This window comes from Streptopelia decaocto (genome assembly GCF_964273445.1).
Source record: "Streptopelia decaocto genome assembly, chromosome: 2".
Lineage (NCBI taxonomy): Eukaryota > Metazoa > Chordata > Aves > Columbiformes > Columbidae > Streptopelia > Streptopelia decaocto.
This window is the reverse complement of record NC_138655.1, coordinates 62,384,700-62,399,908: the sequence shown is the minus strand read 5'-3', so window position 1 is coordinate 62,399,908 and position 15,209 is coordinate 62,384,700. Positions and strand designations below refer to the sequence as shown.

At 46.0% G+C, this 15,209-nt stretch overlaps 1 protein-coding gene across 5 annotated transcripts in view; it reads left to right on the top strand.

Annotated features, from left to right (window-relative positions):
* Positions 1–616: 616 nt before the first annotated feature.
* ZNF516 (zinc finger protein 516) overlaps positions 617–15,209 on the top strand; it is a 105,792-nt gene continuing 91,199 nt past the window's right edge. Inside the window, exon 1 of one of the 5 annotated variants that reach the window (XM_082045015.1) lies at positions 617–707. The gene's annotated coding sequence lies outside the window, so the exon portion shown is untranslated. The other 4 variants (XM_082045013.1, XM_082045011.1, XM_082045012.1 and 1 more) reach the window with 4 other exon arrangements.

Below are 15,209 nucleotides of genomic sequence, written 5' to 3'. Positions count from 1 at the left end.
TAGAATTAAATTTGATTGTCCCAAATACATCCCACTCGGGCATTCATGCTGAAAGCAGCAACAATTGTCAATGACCTTTAACACGCCTGCTATTCAAATTAGTGCAGATCATTAATCACACATAGCTTACATTTTATGATTCGTGTATCCTTCATTACCAACTTTCCCTCTCACTCGCTGACCACCCCCCCCCGCCCCTTTCCTTTACTCCGAGGGTTCTGGTAATAAGCACTGGAAAGGGCAGGATTTAAAGCCTCCCCCTCCCGCCCCAATTTTATTTTCTTCTCTTTGCCAGAGGTGCCGGAGCGGTTTGCGTCCCAAGTGCAAGACGGGGCTGGAGGGAGGCAGGAGCGGGTCCGGTGCGCCGGGGCGGGACCGGGGGGCAGCCTCGGAGGGGGGCTCGGAGCCGGGGTGCTCGGAGCGGGGGGAAGCTCTGCCAGCCCAGGGCGCCGAGATAACACCGGCCCTCCGTCAAAAGTCCTCCGCACCGATTCTACGTCATCGCACATTAGGAGACAAAGAAAGGGAAAAAAAAAAACCTCCACACCCTTGATGTCTAGTAGCAAGCTTTAGCAGATTAAATTAGGCTTTCCAGCCATAGACTAAACATACTCCCCTCGCCTATGGCACACAGATTTGGCGTGATTAAACCGAGCTTCGCAAAACACGCAGGAAAACAAGACTTGAACTTTTCAGACACAGGAGAGGTGGTGCTTTTTTGTTGTGTGTTTTTTTTTTTTTTTTTTTTTTTTAAAGCCATATGGCAGATTGATTTGTTCGGAGGTCTTTCAACTTCCCCAGCGTGGCTGTTGAACAGTATTCCTCTTTGATCTTGATTGAAGACTTTAATGTTGTTGTTTCTGCGCATTTCAATAGATCCATAAATATTTTACCAGTGGAATTCGCTAAAAAAAAAAAGGGGGGGGGGAGAAAAAAAAAGTTTCTAATAGAAATGCATCTGGGGCAACTCCAACTCGCACCTTTCGCAGCCGAGGTACGTGGGAACCGGGGTGGCGGCGGACCGGAGCGCGACTCCGCGCCCGCACAACGCGGGGTCCGGCTACCCCCACCCCGGGGCGGCCGCACCCCGCGCCCCAACTTTGCTCCGCGGAGACAATAGTCACCGTCCTGCGGGCTCCGCACCGGCCCGGCCATCGCGGGCGCGGGGGTACGCGGGGCGGGCGGCGGGGCGGGCGCGGCGGGCGGGGGCGGTGCGCGGGCGCGGGGCGCGGCGGGGGCCGGCGGGCCGCCCCCACCCGCGCCAGTGGAGCCGCTCGGCGGATCATGTGCAGCTGGCGGCCGCTCGCATGCGGCGCATGGTTTCACCTTCAGGGCGGCGGGTGGCTCGGCGCGCCCTTCCCCGAACGTTGCAGCCGGCAGCGGAGGAGGTGAGGGGTGGCGGAGCGGGGGGCGGGGGGTCCTCGGGATGCGCCCCCGGGGAATAAAAAAAAAAAACTTCGCGCCCCCCCTCCCCGGGAATAGGGACTATCCCCTCGGTCATCGGAGCAGCTCTAAAATGGTAACTTTGCGCTGTTTCGCGAGGAGGAGGTTGGTTTTACTGCAGTGGTGGTGCCGGGCGGGGTGGGGGGGGTCGATTTGCGGGCTCTGGGAGCCTTTTGGCTTTGTACGGTCCGTCAGAGGCAGGGAGGGGGGGGCGAACAGCGATATTAATCCATTAAGAAACAAAGAACAAATTGCCTCACTTTAAAGTAAAATGCTTCGGCTAATGAAGGTGGGTGATGGGTCTTCGAGCTCCGAGTAGCCACTTAAATTATTAAGTGGTGTTTCCCCCCCCCCACCCTCCCTGATAGTATTGATTTTGCGTGTGCGTGAAATGCCTGGTGTGTGGTTGTGTGCCCCCCTCCCCCTTGTTTTTTTAGCTACTATCTGCTCCGTTGCGAGTCGATAGCTGCGTGATCCCCGTTACCGAAGTACACAGTTTATCAAAGGAAGTTGGGGGTGGGCGAGCAGAGAAAACAATTATTCACATATAGAGAGCGAGAAGGGCTCGAAGGACAATGTCTTTGTAGCGATTATTTCCAGAAGAGGAAAATAGCCCATTTGATGTGGGTGGGGTGGGGAGAATGACAGGGAGTTTATATGTTAAAAAAAAAAATGGAGGGGGGGGAGATCTACGGGAGAGGGGGAAGGAGAGAGAGAAAAGAAGAATAGAAATAATGCAGTTCCAGACATTTTGTGCTATAAAAGCTTTCCTCCTCCTCCTGGTCCCTCCCTCCCCCTCTACTATCTTCGGTGATAATTAGCATAGCGCCTAGTCGCGATCCTAATGCGAATTAAGTACTCGGGCAAGTTGAGGAAAGTTTGGATGGGTAAACTTTGCTGTGAGGGAACAAGGTGGGGTGTTAAAATAGGCAGTACGTGTGGGGAGGCGTGCGGAACATGACAGCCGGCCGTTGTTTTTCCCCTCCAACTAGCTAACCTCTGCAATTAACTGCTGGAGACAAACCCTGTGTTTTAAGCCGAAAAGTGTCGGTTTGGAGTCAGCACCATTTATTGGGAGCGTTAATAAGCTCCCAGCAGCAGACAAGGATCTTCTGGGGAATGCGCATTGTGTGTGCCCACAACTTATCCTTTATGTTACCCCTAGAGATACCGAGGCGCTCGGGCACTGTAGGTGCAAATATAATTTTGCTCGGACTACTCTCTAAACATTAATTCTAGTCTTTATTTAATCCAGATGCAGGGTTCTCTTTCTCGCCCCCCCCCCCCCCCCCCCCGTATTTGCTGCCTTATTGTTGGTTTACATTTTCTGAAAAGGCGACTGGTGTAACCTGTGGAATTTGAAATGCAAATAAAAGCCAGTGGGAGTTGAGGCAGAACAAATCAGCATTTATAAAGTGAAAAAGATTTAATGTCTTTGAAACCATTGCGAGGGTTTTTTTTCCTAATAAGAACTGAATCGTGACGTCGTTTGGGAAAGATTTTTTTTTAATTATTTTTCTTTTAATGTTTGAAACGCGGGTATGCGAAGTGCTTACAGGAAAAACAGATTACAAGATTAACATCTGTTAACATGATCGTTTATCTCCAGCCAAAAATAGGTCAGTCCTTTCTTAAGGAAACACGATTGCTGGGCGCATGATTAAATAATGAAATTAGGCTGATGAGCTCATAAATTAGACGCTGTGCCGACGCGCGTTAGGATCCGACCTGTGACAAAAATACGTAATGCGGGGACCGCCGGAGAGCGGTGCGGGGTCAAAGTCCCTTTTTGGGGAGAGGCGCAACTCTCTCACCGTCTCCTCCTCTTCCTCCTCCTCCTCCCCCTTCCCCACCCCGCTCCCCATAGCCAGGCGCTCCCTGGCTCGCCCCCAGCGTCTCCCCGGCCGGGGACCCGAACTCTTTCCCTGCGAGCGGAGAAGTTTCCTTGGCGGGGAGGGGTGCCGGGGGTGCAGCCGCGGGTCGGTGGCGAAGGGGGGCCGGACGGATGCCCCGCGGAGCCCCGCCCGCTGGCGTTGCCCGCCCCGCCGGGGCGGCCCCAGCCCGCCGGCCCGCCCCCCGCCACCGCCCGGGCCCGCCCCGCTCGGCTCCGGGGTGTCGGGGCGCGGCGAGGTGGGACGAAAAGCCGGGAGGAGCCGCCGGGCCGGGCTCCTGCCTTCGCCCGGCCCCAGCGGTGTGCGCATCCTCCGCCCAGCCTCGTTATTTATATCCCCTCGCAGCTTCCCCTCTCAGTGGCGGGGTTGAAGGGGTTGGGCTTTTTTTGGAAGTGGATGCAAAAGTGCCGTTACGAAATCTCCTTGGGCCCGGTCCCGGCAGTGCTATCGATATTTTATTCTTCTTCTTCTTTTTTTTTTTTTTTTTTTTTTTTTTTTGACGGATTAATTGATTTCTAGGGGAAGGTCGCAGCTCTTTAGAATTGCGGGCTGGCTCCTCAGCGGTCGGTCGGGGAGAGGTTCCAGAGGCCTGCCCAGCGAAGGGCCGCGGTGCTTTGGCCCTGTGCCACGGACTTTATTTCATGCTTGCTGTACTAAATGAGTTAACAGCCGAAGGGTTTTTCATTAACTCGTCTTGGCAACCGTGTATTTGCTTGGATTCTCCCCCTCCCCAAAAAACCCCTACAACAACCCCCATAATTTAAAGCAGAAGCTGAATGGGAAAATGTGGGTTGCTTTTTTTTTTTTTGGGGGGGGGGGAGGTGTCTGTTTTTCAAACTCTTCTGTCAGATTTCCTTTGTGCCCTCCTCCCTGTGCATGGTGTGCGGGTGGGTTGATAGCTCAGAGTTTTATTCTGCAGGGTGTTCATGTCTTGATTTTTGACTATTGCTTTCCTGCGGTGCTTTAAGACCCCACATGCACTGGAAAGGGGACCAAGCAGGAGGATGCAGACCCTAAGGGAGGGCGGTGACCTGCAGCTGCTTCCCCTCTATCTCCCCCTCAACCCTGCAGGGGTGTGTGTATGTATATGCTGAGGGTCACACAATTGTTTGTGGGACAAGTGCATATGTTGCAAGCAGCGTGCAGAGCTGGGGATGGGCTGTGTTGTGCTGCTGCAATGTGGGCCATGTGTGCATGCAGGTTCTGTTGGAGTGGGTGGGTGTGTGTGCACGCTGGGATGGGGATTGCAGGGGTGCAGGGCTGGGGAGGTGCTGCATTGAGTCAGGTGCATGTGTGGGCTCATGCATGTGTGTATGACACTGGGGCTGTGCCCCGGAGTGGGTGTGGGTGGTATTGGGTGCCTGGAGCAGGGACGTGCCTACTTCTCCAGCGGAGCCCCCCATGCTTGCCTGCCAGGCTTGCTGCTGCTAATAGGCCAACAGTACTGTATTAGAAGAGGTATTGGGTGTTTTGGGGTGAAAGCAGTGCTGGGGAGGCGTGGCGGTGATGGAAGCAAAGTTTTCATCAAGGCAGGGAACATTTTTGGGAGTTTTGCTCCTGTGGTTGCATCAGCTGGCAGGGACGAGTGAGTGGTCTCTCTCAGAGCAGCTGCTTTGTTTCCCACCAGTGTGTCCTTTGGCTCTGTCACAGCAAACCCATGGCCGGTGTGCCTGGTCGTGTGCCGCTCTGCGCACCCCAATTTGTCCCACTGGGCGGTGTGGAGGGGTGGGTCGCAGTGGTTTTTGGAGCTTTCTCCCTGGTAAAACTGGAAGCTGAAGTTCTGTAAGAGCACCTGTGGTGTAATTAGTGTTATGGTGCAGTTATTCCAGGAGATTTCTTTATTTTCAGAAGAGTAGCTGCTATAACCATCTGGAATGAGCTCTGTACAATAAAGTGTTTTGTGTGGAGCTTTGTGTTACTGGCATGGTGCGCATCTTCACTGACTCTGGTTTTAAAATATAATTTAGGTATCTCTAATAATTCTTTCCCATAATTAGTTTTCAAGCCTTTAGTTCCTGTAAAACGGTGATGTTGAAGTGACATCTAGTTAGTGATAAGTATTATGTGGTCTGTATGAGCATTATAACCCCCCCTCTAAACTGTTAGGTTAATATGCAAAGATAATGCTTACAAAAAAAAAAAAAAAAGAAAAATCAAGCATTGTTGAGAATAACGTTACCTTAAGGAATGATCTGACAGAATGGTGTCCCAAAAAACCCCAAAACGTTTAGAGAGAGAAGTGATATTTCTTAGCAGGGCTCCTATCTAAGCTCAGCGTGACCTTCTAAATTGCTGTACATGACTAAAACAATATGCATCAAGAGCTCCATACAGTCCCTCGGTGAATGTGAATGACTACTTTTCTGTGCATCATAGAAAGGAAAACAGTTTACATCACTAAGGTGAAAGCTTCCTATTGTTATTTGCAAGGGACCTCAGTAACAGTATATAGCCGGCTGGAATGAAGCAACAGGAGTGACATTCAGCATTTGTAGATAGAAGTTTTCCTGTGACAGTGACTGATGTCACGGCTTTAAAAATCAGGTTCATCGCATGTTTTTATAGTTGGTCATAGTATCGTGCTGTCACCAAGATTTAATAATGGCAGTTACCAGTACAGAAGTACTCACTGAAGGCGTGAAAATGATTGTGCCATCGTTCTGTTCTCTGCCTGTTGAACTGCCTGTAAGTGCAGCCACCCCTCCTTTCAGGAAAGGAAGATGTTTATGACTTAAGACTTCACGGATCTGCTTCAGAAGCAGGAATGTTGGCTTCAATTGACTGAAAAATTAGTGACCTTTAGAATGTACCTTACTGTGGGTGTTTCTGTAGCTAGTACCAGAGTGGGCAGCCTGGAGGAATATCATCAGATGAATGATGTAGTCACCAACTCTTGCAAACTTTGGGCAAAACTTTGGGCAAAACTTTGGGCAAAACTTTGGGCAAAACTTTGGGCAAAACTTTGGGCAGTGTGTTTATTCACATTTTTAAGGTCTTTACATGCAAATGACTTCAACACAGTTACCTATAGTTACCTGTGGTCTTAACTGGTGAGTTTTACACTGAGGTCACATCGAATTGAGAATGTCTATATTTAGTATGAACCAAAACCTGTCAACTTTGAAAGGCCTCACTTCTGTGAAGACTTAAATTCATGCCAAGTACTTCCAGGACTTCTCTGGGATACAGTACGCATACAGTATGCATACAGTACGCATACAGTATGCAAAATGAGACAATGCATAAGCTTTTGTGAGACCAGTGATGAAGTCCGTATATGTATACTCAAACTGGAAAGCTGGGTTTGACTATATTGTTTCTTAAAGTCATCTGAATAGAAAGCTGAAATACAAAGTGGTTGCATTTCACAGGAGGCAACTTGTCCGAGCTTGCAAATTTTACAGGTAAAAATGTACCTGTTTAAGTGTTTGAGATACAAGTATGAATTTGTAGATGCATACCTTTTAAGCCTGAATAGGCATTAGGTTTCTGTGCAGAAAGGGGAAGAGGACTACGACTGTTTTTCATAGCTGTGTGATATTCCTTAGTTGGATAAGAGCGTGTACAATACAACCATACAACAATATAACCATAAATTGACTTGTTGCTTGTGAGCCCAGTGCTGTCCTGTAATAAGCCTGCTTGCCACTCCCATTGGCTACTAGTTGCATGAGGGTGTCTCTGGGTAGAATTACAGTTTCTGTATGCGAGTCTGAAATCCTTAACAGCATCAGCAGTTAATCAGCTAAAACTTACTACAGTGATTTTCATTTTTTTTTCTGTAGCCATAGACTTAATCCAGATAATTAGTCATTGCATGGCAGAAAAGCAGGAAAAAAAAAGTCACATATCTTTGATGAGATATTTGCAATATAAATATTTGAACCTTGGAGCAACATTGCTTTTTCAAAGCAGACATCTTACATGCTTCAAATGTTTATACACTTCAGTGCTAGGATAAAGCTGTTCTGACTCAGTCACTGAAGGCAAAATTCTGTTTTTCAGTTACCCACTGTGACTGCACAGTAACTCCCTGGGCGTCACCAGTACCGTACCTGGGAGTTAGAAAGGCTTAACAAATAGCAGTGTTTCTTCATTGTCACTTCTATGTTAAAAGTAAATGACACTTCCTCTCCTTTTCCAACAGGAGAGGTTCTCGTAAATATTATGTTAGTGAGCCGGCATTAAAACGCACTGGTGGATTATGGTCCAGGTAGTTAAGGTTGGCATGGCTCTCATTAGGGTGATGACTTCATTGCAAATGTTTACTTTCATTACTTAACTGTTAGTCAGCAAATGTTCTGTCTCTTGATCTGCTGAACCTGCTTTGCTGTTTGAAGCCAGTGAGCTCTGTTTCTTTTGATGCGATGATTGCTCAACGTCGATTATTCATTTTTTGATGTTGTTTACAGCTGGGTTATCTGTAGAGGCCCATCAGCGTTGTTACACGCTTGATGTTAGCAGTTTCTCCTTGCGTTCCTGAAACTGTATTACGGCAACAGCCCTTGTGCAAACGGACTCAGGGCATTAAGCATATGTTCCCAGATTAAATTAGTGCGCGGATGGACAATACTTGCATCTCTTAAGTTGCTGCCAAACTATTTATTGACTAATAAGTTCTAGCAGGTATTTTATAGCAGTAGCACAGGGCTGTTGTGAGATAATTCATTTGTTTATTGTTCTGGAGTTGTGAGCTGACATTGCAAAAGGTGCCCTGTTGCAGTGACATGGGGACAGCGGCTGTTTACACAGTGACAGAGTCACGCGTTAATGAAGACACTGGTCTAAACTGTTTTCAGTCTTATATCGCGGAGAAACAGAGGCTTTTTACTGTGGATTCAAAACTACTTACATTCTGATTACTACTTAAGATCCACTTTTGCTAACCTTTCATCAAAGTGGTTGCATGTGGAGAAGAATTTAATTTGTATCAGCAGGATATTGCGTAGCTTCACGCTTGTTCAACAAAGTCCACGTTTGGTTACGGGCTGTTGCAGAAGCCACAGGCCAGGCCTTGCTGTTGTACAGTTGTCGTAAACCCACGGTAACTTTAGTAGGATGGCTCTGAATTTACAAGGCTGTTTGTGGGGATGAATTTAGCACACAGCACTTAGCTCCTAATTAAAGCTTATAGTATTACATCCGTAATCAGGGCACTCTTGGAATCTCTAAGAAATTATTTTTTTTTCCTTCGTCCACTCTTCTCCTTTTCCTTTCTTGCCATCTTGCTGTATGGCGTTGGGAGCTTGCTTCTCAGTGTTGGGGCTGTCATGTTCACGTCCCAAAGGAAACATTTTCCAGCAATGTACTCCAAATTGCAAACTAGAACAATTTTGTGGCTCCCCAAATCTTTAAGACCAGTTTCTAAAACGATCTAGCTTTTAATCTTCTTTTCGAAGTAAAACAGAAACTACAAAGCATATGTAATTACAATTTGTAGCTATTTTTAGGCTCCTGACATGTTTCAATTGTAGTATAATGATAAAAACAAATACTCAGCACAGAGGCTAGACAGACAATTTTCAAACCAACAGCATCCGCTCCAGCTACTCTGCCTGTGTTTCATACATGTTTGCTTTGGTCCTTTTTTTTTTTTTCCTGTTGTTTTTTTTGGTTGGGAATGTGCCAAAACTGTGTGTTTCAATACATGACTGGGGGGGGTGTGCAGAGAAAACGAGAGCTCTGTGTATCGTGCAGGTCCTGTTGGGAGTGTTTGCTGAAAATCGGATCATATGTCAGTGAGTTTTAACGCATTGCACACACGCGCATGCTTTGCTTTACCGGCAGGTAAAATAAAGGAAGAACGGTGAGTTGGCTTGTCACTATTTTTACACTGCCTAGAAATGCTTGTGTTGGCTTATCACAGGGATAAAACTGACTTAATGATAATTTTTCCTTGCCGTTTTAAAAAGATGGTGAGCAGTGAAGTGGCATTAGTTTTCAATAAAGAAAGAGAGAGAGGCTGGTGGAAATTGAGGTGTTTTAGGCACAATGCTAGCCTCATTTTAAAATAATCATGTTTATTTAAAAATAGATTTGGGAAAGAAATTAGCCATGTTCTTTGTTTTTAAAAGGGTAACACGTGTGCACTCACCATATGGTAACATTTAACCCATATTGTATGAGCTGACAACAAGTCACATTTATGCTTTGATTTATTTCACTGTTTCAGAATGTTCTTTTTCTGAAATCTAGTACAATAAATGATGCATTCGGGGTTGTGCAATGTAACTGTGTCTTTAGCTGTTTTGCCTCATTGTTATAATGATACCAGGTTCATGAGTAAGCATTTTTTTTTCTTTCCCTTCTGAAATAATTTCCTTTAGAAATAGTCGGTCTCTGAATGTTGAAACGATTTGCGGGAAGAGTTATGAACAATAGCTAGTGACACAGTGTGTTGTAAAGGATTGCGGGGCGAGGTGTTACGGTCTCTGCTGGCTGAAACTAGAGCTGCTCCTTTGATGCCTGAAGATGTGCTCGCAAAGACTTTCTCCCCCCCCACCCTCGCCACTCCAGTCTTTGCACAGAGGTTGCTTCGTTCTCTATTTTAATGGATGCATTCCGGCTTCCCTTGCTGCAGACTGCGAGGCACCTGTGTTGGTGAGCTGGTACCAGTACTGGCAGCCACAAGTAGGATAAAACCACGAATCAGGCAGCTTAAGGATTGACTTAAACTATGCAATTAGGGAAATAAGGTCTCTTATTTTCCCTTTGGATTTGGAGTCCCTGGGAGCTGTATTTTTAGGCTTGCTTTCCCCCTGTGCCGCCCTAGCTGTGCATATTTTCAAGGCTTCAGATGGGGCTCTGCTCAGAAGTCCTGAGGCTCACAGTAAATAGGAGATAGCCCCATACGGTGCGTCGCGTGAGAACTTCCAAAAGTCGGTGGCACTCCTCAGGGACATACCAGTTGCTCACCATCTGTCTCTTAAAGTCGTTTCTCTTAACCTTGGAATACAAAAAATATTTCAACGAGGTTATTAATGCGTTTTTGTGAAGTATCTATTAGCGTACCGAAAAACAGCTAAGCTTCTAATTTCAATGTGGTGTTTGAATACTGATGTATACCAATTAGGAATGGCTAACGTTGTAACTTATGGAAGCTGAAAGGAGCATTAAACACCACCCTTCCAACACTAAACACAGCTTTTCTGCCTGTGTGTAGCTGCTTACATGAAACCAAGGGTCTGTCTTCCAGATTGTTGTGCTAGCACGTCCATACGTCCTTGGATAATCTACCAGTCTCGTGTATTATCACGTCAGCCCCTTTGCAACATCCTGTCTGTAACTGTACCTTTGACTAATTAACACAATACTTTCTTGGTACTGTTTTTAATGACTCTGTGAATGCTTATTTTAAGACCGTTTTAGAGAATTGTTTACATCACTACTGACTAAAGCTGTACAAAATCTATAAAAACTTTAATTAGATTTGCTCTGTTTCTCTCCTTTTTTTTCCTTTCCCCCCAGATAAATTTTACCTCTGTAATGAATGCTGTGATCTTCAATGCATAATTTATATTGGCATTAATAATGATACTTGGAGAATGTTTTAATGCCAGTTTGAGAAAACATGACTATTTATGTCGATAGCCCGGAACACATTAAATTTGAACAGATTTTAGTAGAGAGCACTGTGACCATCAGTGGTATGGCGAATAACCCACTTCTTCTCATTGTGGCTAGCGTATTGGAGAGTTCATCTTATCGTGAACAGTACATACCAGGTGTCAAGTGACATGGCAGACACACAGCTTTGCTTCTGAATGACTCCTTCCAATTAGAAAGTAATGGCTTTAACGGGATCAACCGAGTAATCGGAGTCTCTCCATTCTCCAGTGCCAGGAGGTGTATATTTGCAAATGTTATTTATTTATCTACTCTTTCATGATTTGCAAAATGGTTGGTAACCTTGGGTAAATTTACAGCAGGGCTGGGGAAGTGGGCGGGGGAGAATACTGTGTGGAAATTGTGGGATTAATGGTTTAGCAGTCGTGATTAAAAATAGTATCAGCAAATTACCCTGTTGATACTGAAGCCAGATTCTGTTAATGGGGTTACAAGCAGATTGGTTTATCAGTCATTTATTTTCTAGGTTGATTAGGGATTATAGGTTGCCGTGTATTTGTATCACAAAAGTAAGCAGTGCAAAAGGTTAGGATTGCTAATATTTCGCTTCAAAGTTTGATGCCCTTAAAAAGGAGGGTGTCTAGAGCTCAGAAGTGTCTTCTGGACTGTGGGCAGCCTTTTCCCCCAGATTTTGGTGCTCTGAAGTGAATGTCTAAGGAGCCTGGGTATTGTAAGGGAATGGCTTGGCTTGATAAAAGTCTGAAAAACAGAGAGAAAGCAGTAAGGCGATCTGTGACATTCATTCCGGCCAGTAAGCACAAAGTTTAAAATGCCTGTTGCTGAATTGGCTGCTTCTATGTCTCCTACTGTCACAGTGCAGAACCTATGGCATTTTTTAGTCACGATAACGTATATGATGTGGTCTGTGCAATAGAAGACTTCTGCGTGTCCTGTCCTAACCTAACTGCCACCTGTATATTGCAGGTCACGCGTTCGTCTCTGAGCTAGGCATAGAATTGCAAACCTGGGCGTCCCTTCTGAGTCTTCATAAAAAGATGAGAGCAGCGATGGAGTCCTTTAGATATCACTCCTTTATCTTCTGCTGTCTAGCTCAGGAGACGCTGTGGCTTTCACACCCTTTGCTACCTTGTCGTGGTGTACAGCTTGAGATAACCTAGTGGCATTTATTGGATTTTCAGTACTTGCCAAGTGAAATGCAATGATGTGGCAGGTGAAGATTTCTGCAAATTTGTAGCTAGATCTGGAGCACTGGAGAAGATTGGTGGGGCGAGACTTGTTACTGTTTTCGTTTCCTTGGCTCTGACAGAAAATAAGGAGAAGAAAAAGTTTAAACAAATGGTGAACTGGTTTGAAAGAGGAGTGGAAAATACTAGCTAAAGAGGAATCCACTGAGGACTGGGTGGCCTGACAGGCTGAGAAATGGGAAGGAAGTAGGGTCCTTGAGATATAAGAAATTAGGCAAATTTCCTACCCTTCTGAAGCCTGTGTCCTCTTCTCCCCTTGCAGAAAGCTTGTCCAAGGCTCCTGCAAGCTCTGGGATGGGTGTCCAGGGGTCAAGGCTTGCATCACCACACTGGAGAGGAAGACAGATGGTTATCCACTGTACTTAGCTCTTCTGTGTGTGAGTTTTCTGCTCCTTGAAGATGGGAGAGAGAGCATAGTGGATGTGGTAAAGGATGAGCAGCCAGGGGCAGTGGCAAGATCCAGAAGTTTGTCTAAAGTTCGGTTCAAGTCCTCTCTGCCCCAGGTTATTTTGTAGACCAATGCAGGTTACTTTGCAGCACATCAGGACCTTTGATGGTCTTGCTGGCTCAGCAGGGTCTGGGAACTACTGCTGTCAGAGTTGATACTTCCCCATCACAGGAAAAATACTCACCTGTCTCTCAAGAGAGTTGCTGTCCTCTGTTGTCCTCATGGAAAAGGACACACTCTCTTAAACTAAGCTCTCTTCAACATTTAAAAGGACAAGATGATCAGAAGTGTGAGTCTGACAGCTAAGAAGATGCTAGACGTGTAACAGATTTTTGTTGTTCTTGCAAACTGGGTTTATTCTGCTTTGCTTAGTGTATTCTACACTTTGGAGAAGAGAACAGTATTTGAAGGACTGAAATCCCACTTTCTCATTCTAAAATGCAAAATATAGTTTTCAGTTTGAATTTCCTCCGTAATATTTTAAAAAGAAAATACTGTGTAGGTATGGGGTGTGTGAATGTGTAAAAGTGTATGAAAAATAATGTTGTGGAGGAGCAATATAAAGGCTTTTCACACAGGCATCCCTACTTCAGTTCCATGCTGTTTGGGTCTAGTGGATTTTGACTTGCATAGCTCAGAGTTTTCTCGTGGGGTCTTACTGCAGCTCTATGAAGTTTATTGAAGACCAGATACGCAGAATTACTCTTTGTGTAATTCCACCCACATGGTTACACCTTGCGTTAGGGATAGCAGAGCTATGCCAAGATGAGCTGGTTGACTTGTAAAGATCTGTCAGCCGTTTCACAGCTGGCATCAGCGTCGGTCTCTGCAGAGACACGGGAGAACTGGAGGAGAGGCAAAGGCAGGGTGTAAGGAGCTGAACACAGCCTTAGAGGAAAGGAGAATGTAACAAGACCATACAGAAATAAGGAGGGAGGAAATAAGTATTTGGAGGAGTCGTGAATGTCCAGAAAGACTCTCTTGAAGGTGAAGAACCAGTTCCCCCTGTTCCTAGGGACACTGGGTTTCTGTAAATGGATGTCTTTGTTTCATCAGAAATCACCATAGCAGGAGTCTGGGGTTTTCTGTGTTAAGGTAGTAACACAATCGTTGTCCCTTGGTGATGCTTTTCTTCATGAGTGGTGAAGCTGAGCTGGCAGCTGGAGCTCCCCCAGTCATCATGTCCCTGTACAATATCGCTGGATATCACTTTCTGGGATGGGTTAACATGGTCTGAGATCTTACTGGTTTTATTTCCCATGGAAAAGTAAAAGAAGAAATTTCTTTACTGGAAAAATAAAAGAAGAAATATGGGAAAAGAAGACATTTTGTGCTATTAAGGAAGTGTAGTGTCTGTCTTTACTAGACAACTGTTTCCAAATCCTGACTTAACAAGTGAAAGGGAATTTTTTTCAATTAGGAGTATATAAAAATTGATAGAACACGGGGTAGTGGTTTTAAACTAAAGGAGGAGGGATTCAGATTTGACATAGAAATTTTTTACAATGAGGGTGGTGAAACACTGGCCTGGGTTGCCCAGAGAGGTGGTAGATGCCCCATCCCTGGAGACATTCCAGGCCAGGCTGGATGGGGCTCTGAGCAACCTGATCTAGTTGCAGATGTCCCTGCTCATTGCAGGGGGTTGGACTAGATGACCTTTGAAGGTCCCTTCCAACCCAAACTGTTCTATGATTCTATGGCACTGGCCTGCCAGGTGGTCGCTGCTTTCCCACAGCAGCACAAGATGGAGACAGGGAGTGTGCAGAGTTGTGTAGGAGCAGGATATGGAGATACCTCGTGTTTGCCCGGTGCCTGGCATGTGCAGTCCTGCTCTGTCACTGAGGGTCCTGGGAAAAATTATAGTGCAAGTAATGGTGGTGGGGGGTGTGTGGAGAGGAGGTGTTTAGGAGAGGGAGGAGGTTGGCCAAGCACGTGTTTGCGTGTGTGTGACGTAACTGAATTTTTCATCTGTGTAGTTAGTTTAAGGGACTTAAATTTTATCATAGACCTTTTTCCTGCCTCTCTGTTTCACAGATCTGACTTTCTCTGTGATCCCTGTTTCCTGGCTGCCACGTGCTTCTGAACTTGGGCTGGTGTCAACATTCAAAACTTGAAGGTGGCAGAGACTTGGGATGAGGGTGTGGATGTGGCATGTTGAGCATGAGAGATTTTGGAGGAGGAATATGAAGTGGAGCAGGTTTGTGATCAGGATGAAAATGGGAGCGATCCGAGTGTTGCAAGGGGTCCATGAGAAGGATGGGGCTATGCCCAGAAACCAGGCTGTTGGCACAGGAGCACTGGGAGGATGGCAGGCAGGATGCTGACAGCCACCTAAGGCTGATTAGTTTTTAGCACTGGCAGCAAACTTCCTTAAAAAAGGAAACAAAGAATTTGCTGTGAATGAATACAGTTTGTTAGGACAAGCTACGTTTGTGAAAGGTCCTTGTCAGCAAAACCAGCCAGTAAAAAAAAAAAGCACTTGGGAAGTCTGTTGTTCATCCCCCGTCTTTTCTGTGAATAGTCATGAATCTGTCCTGAAAGCACATTTTCTAGATGTGACTTACTGCTACAACCTTAACTCTGATTACTTTGAGA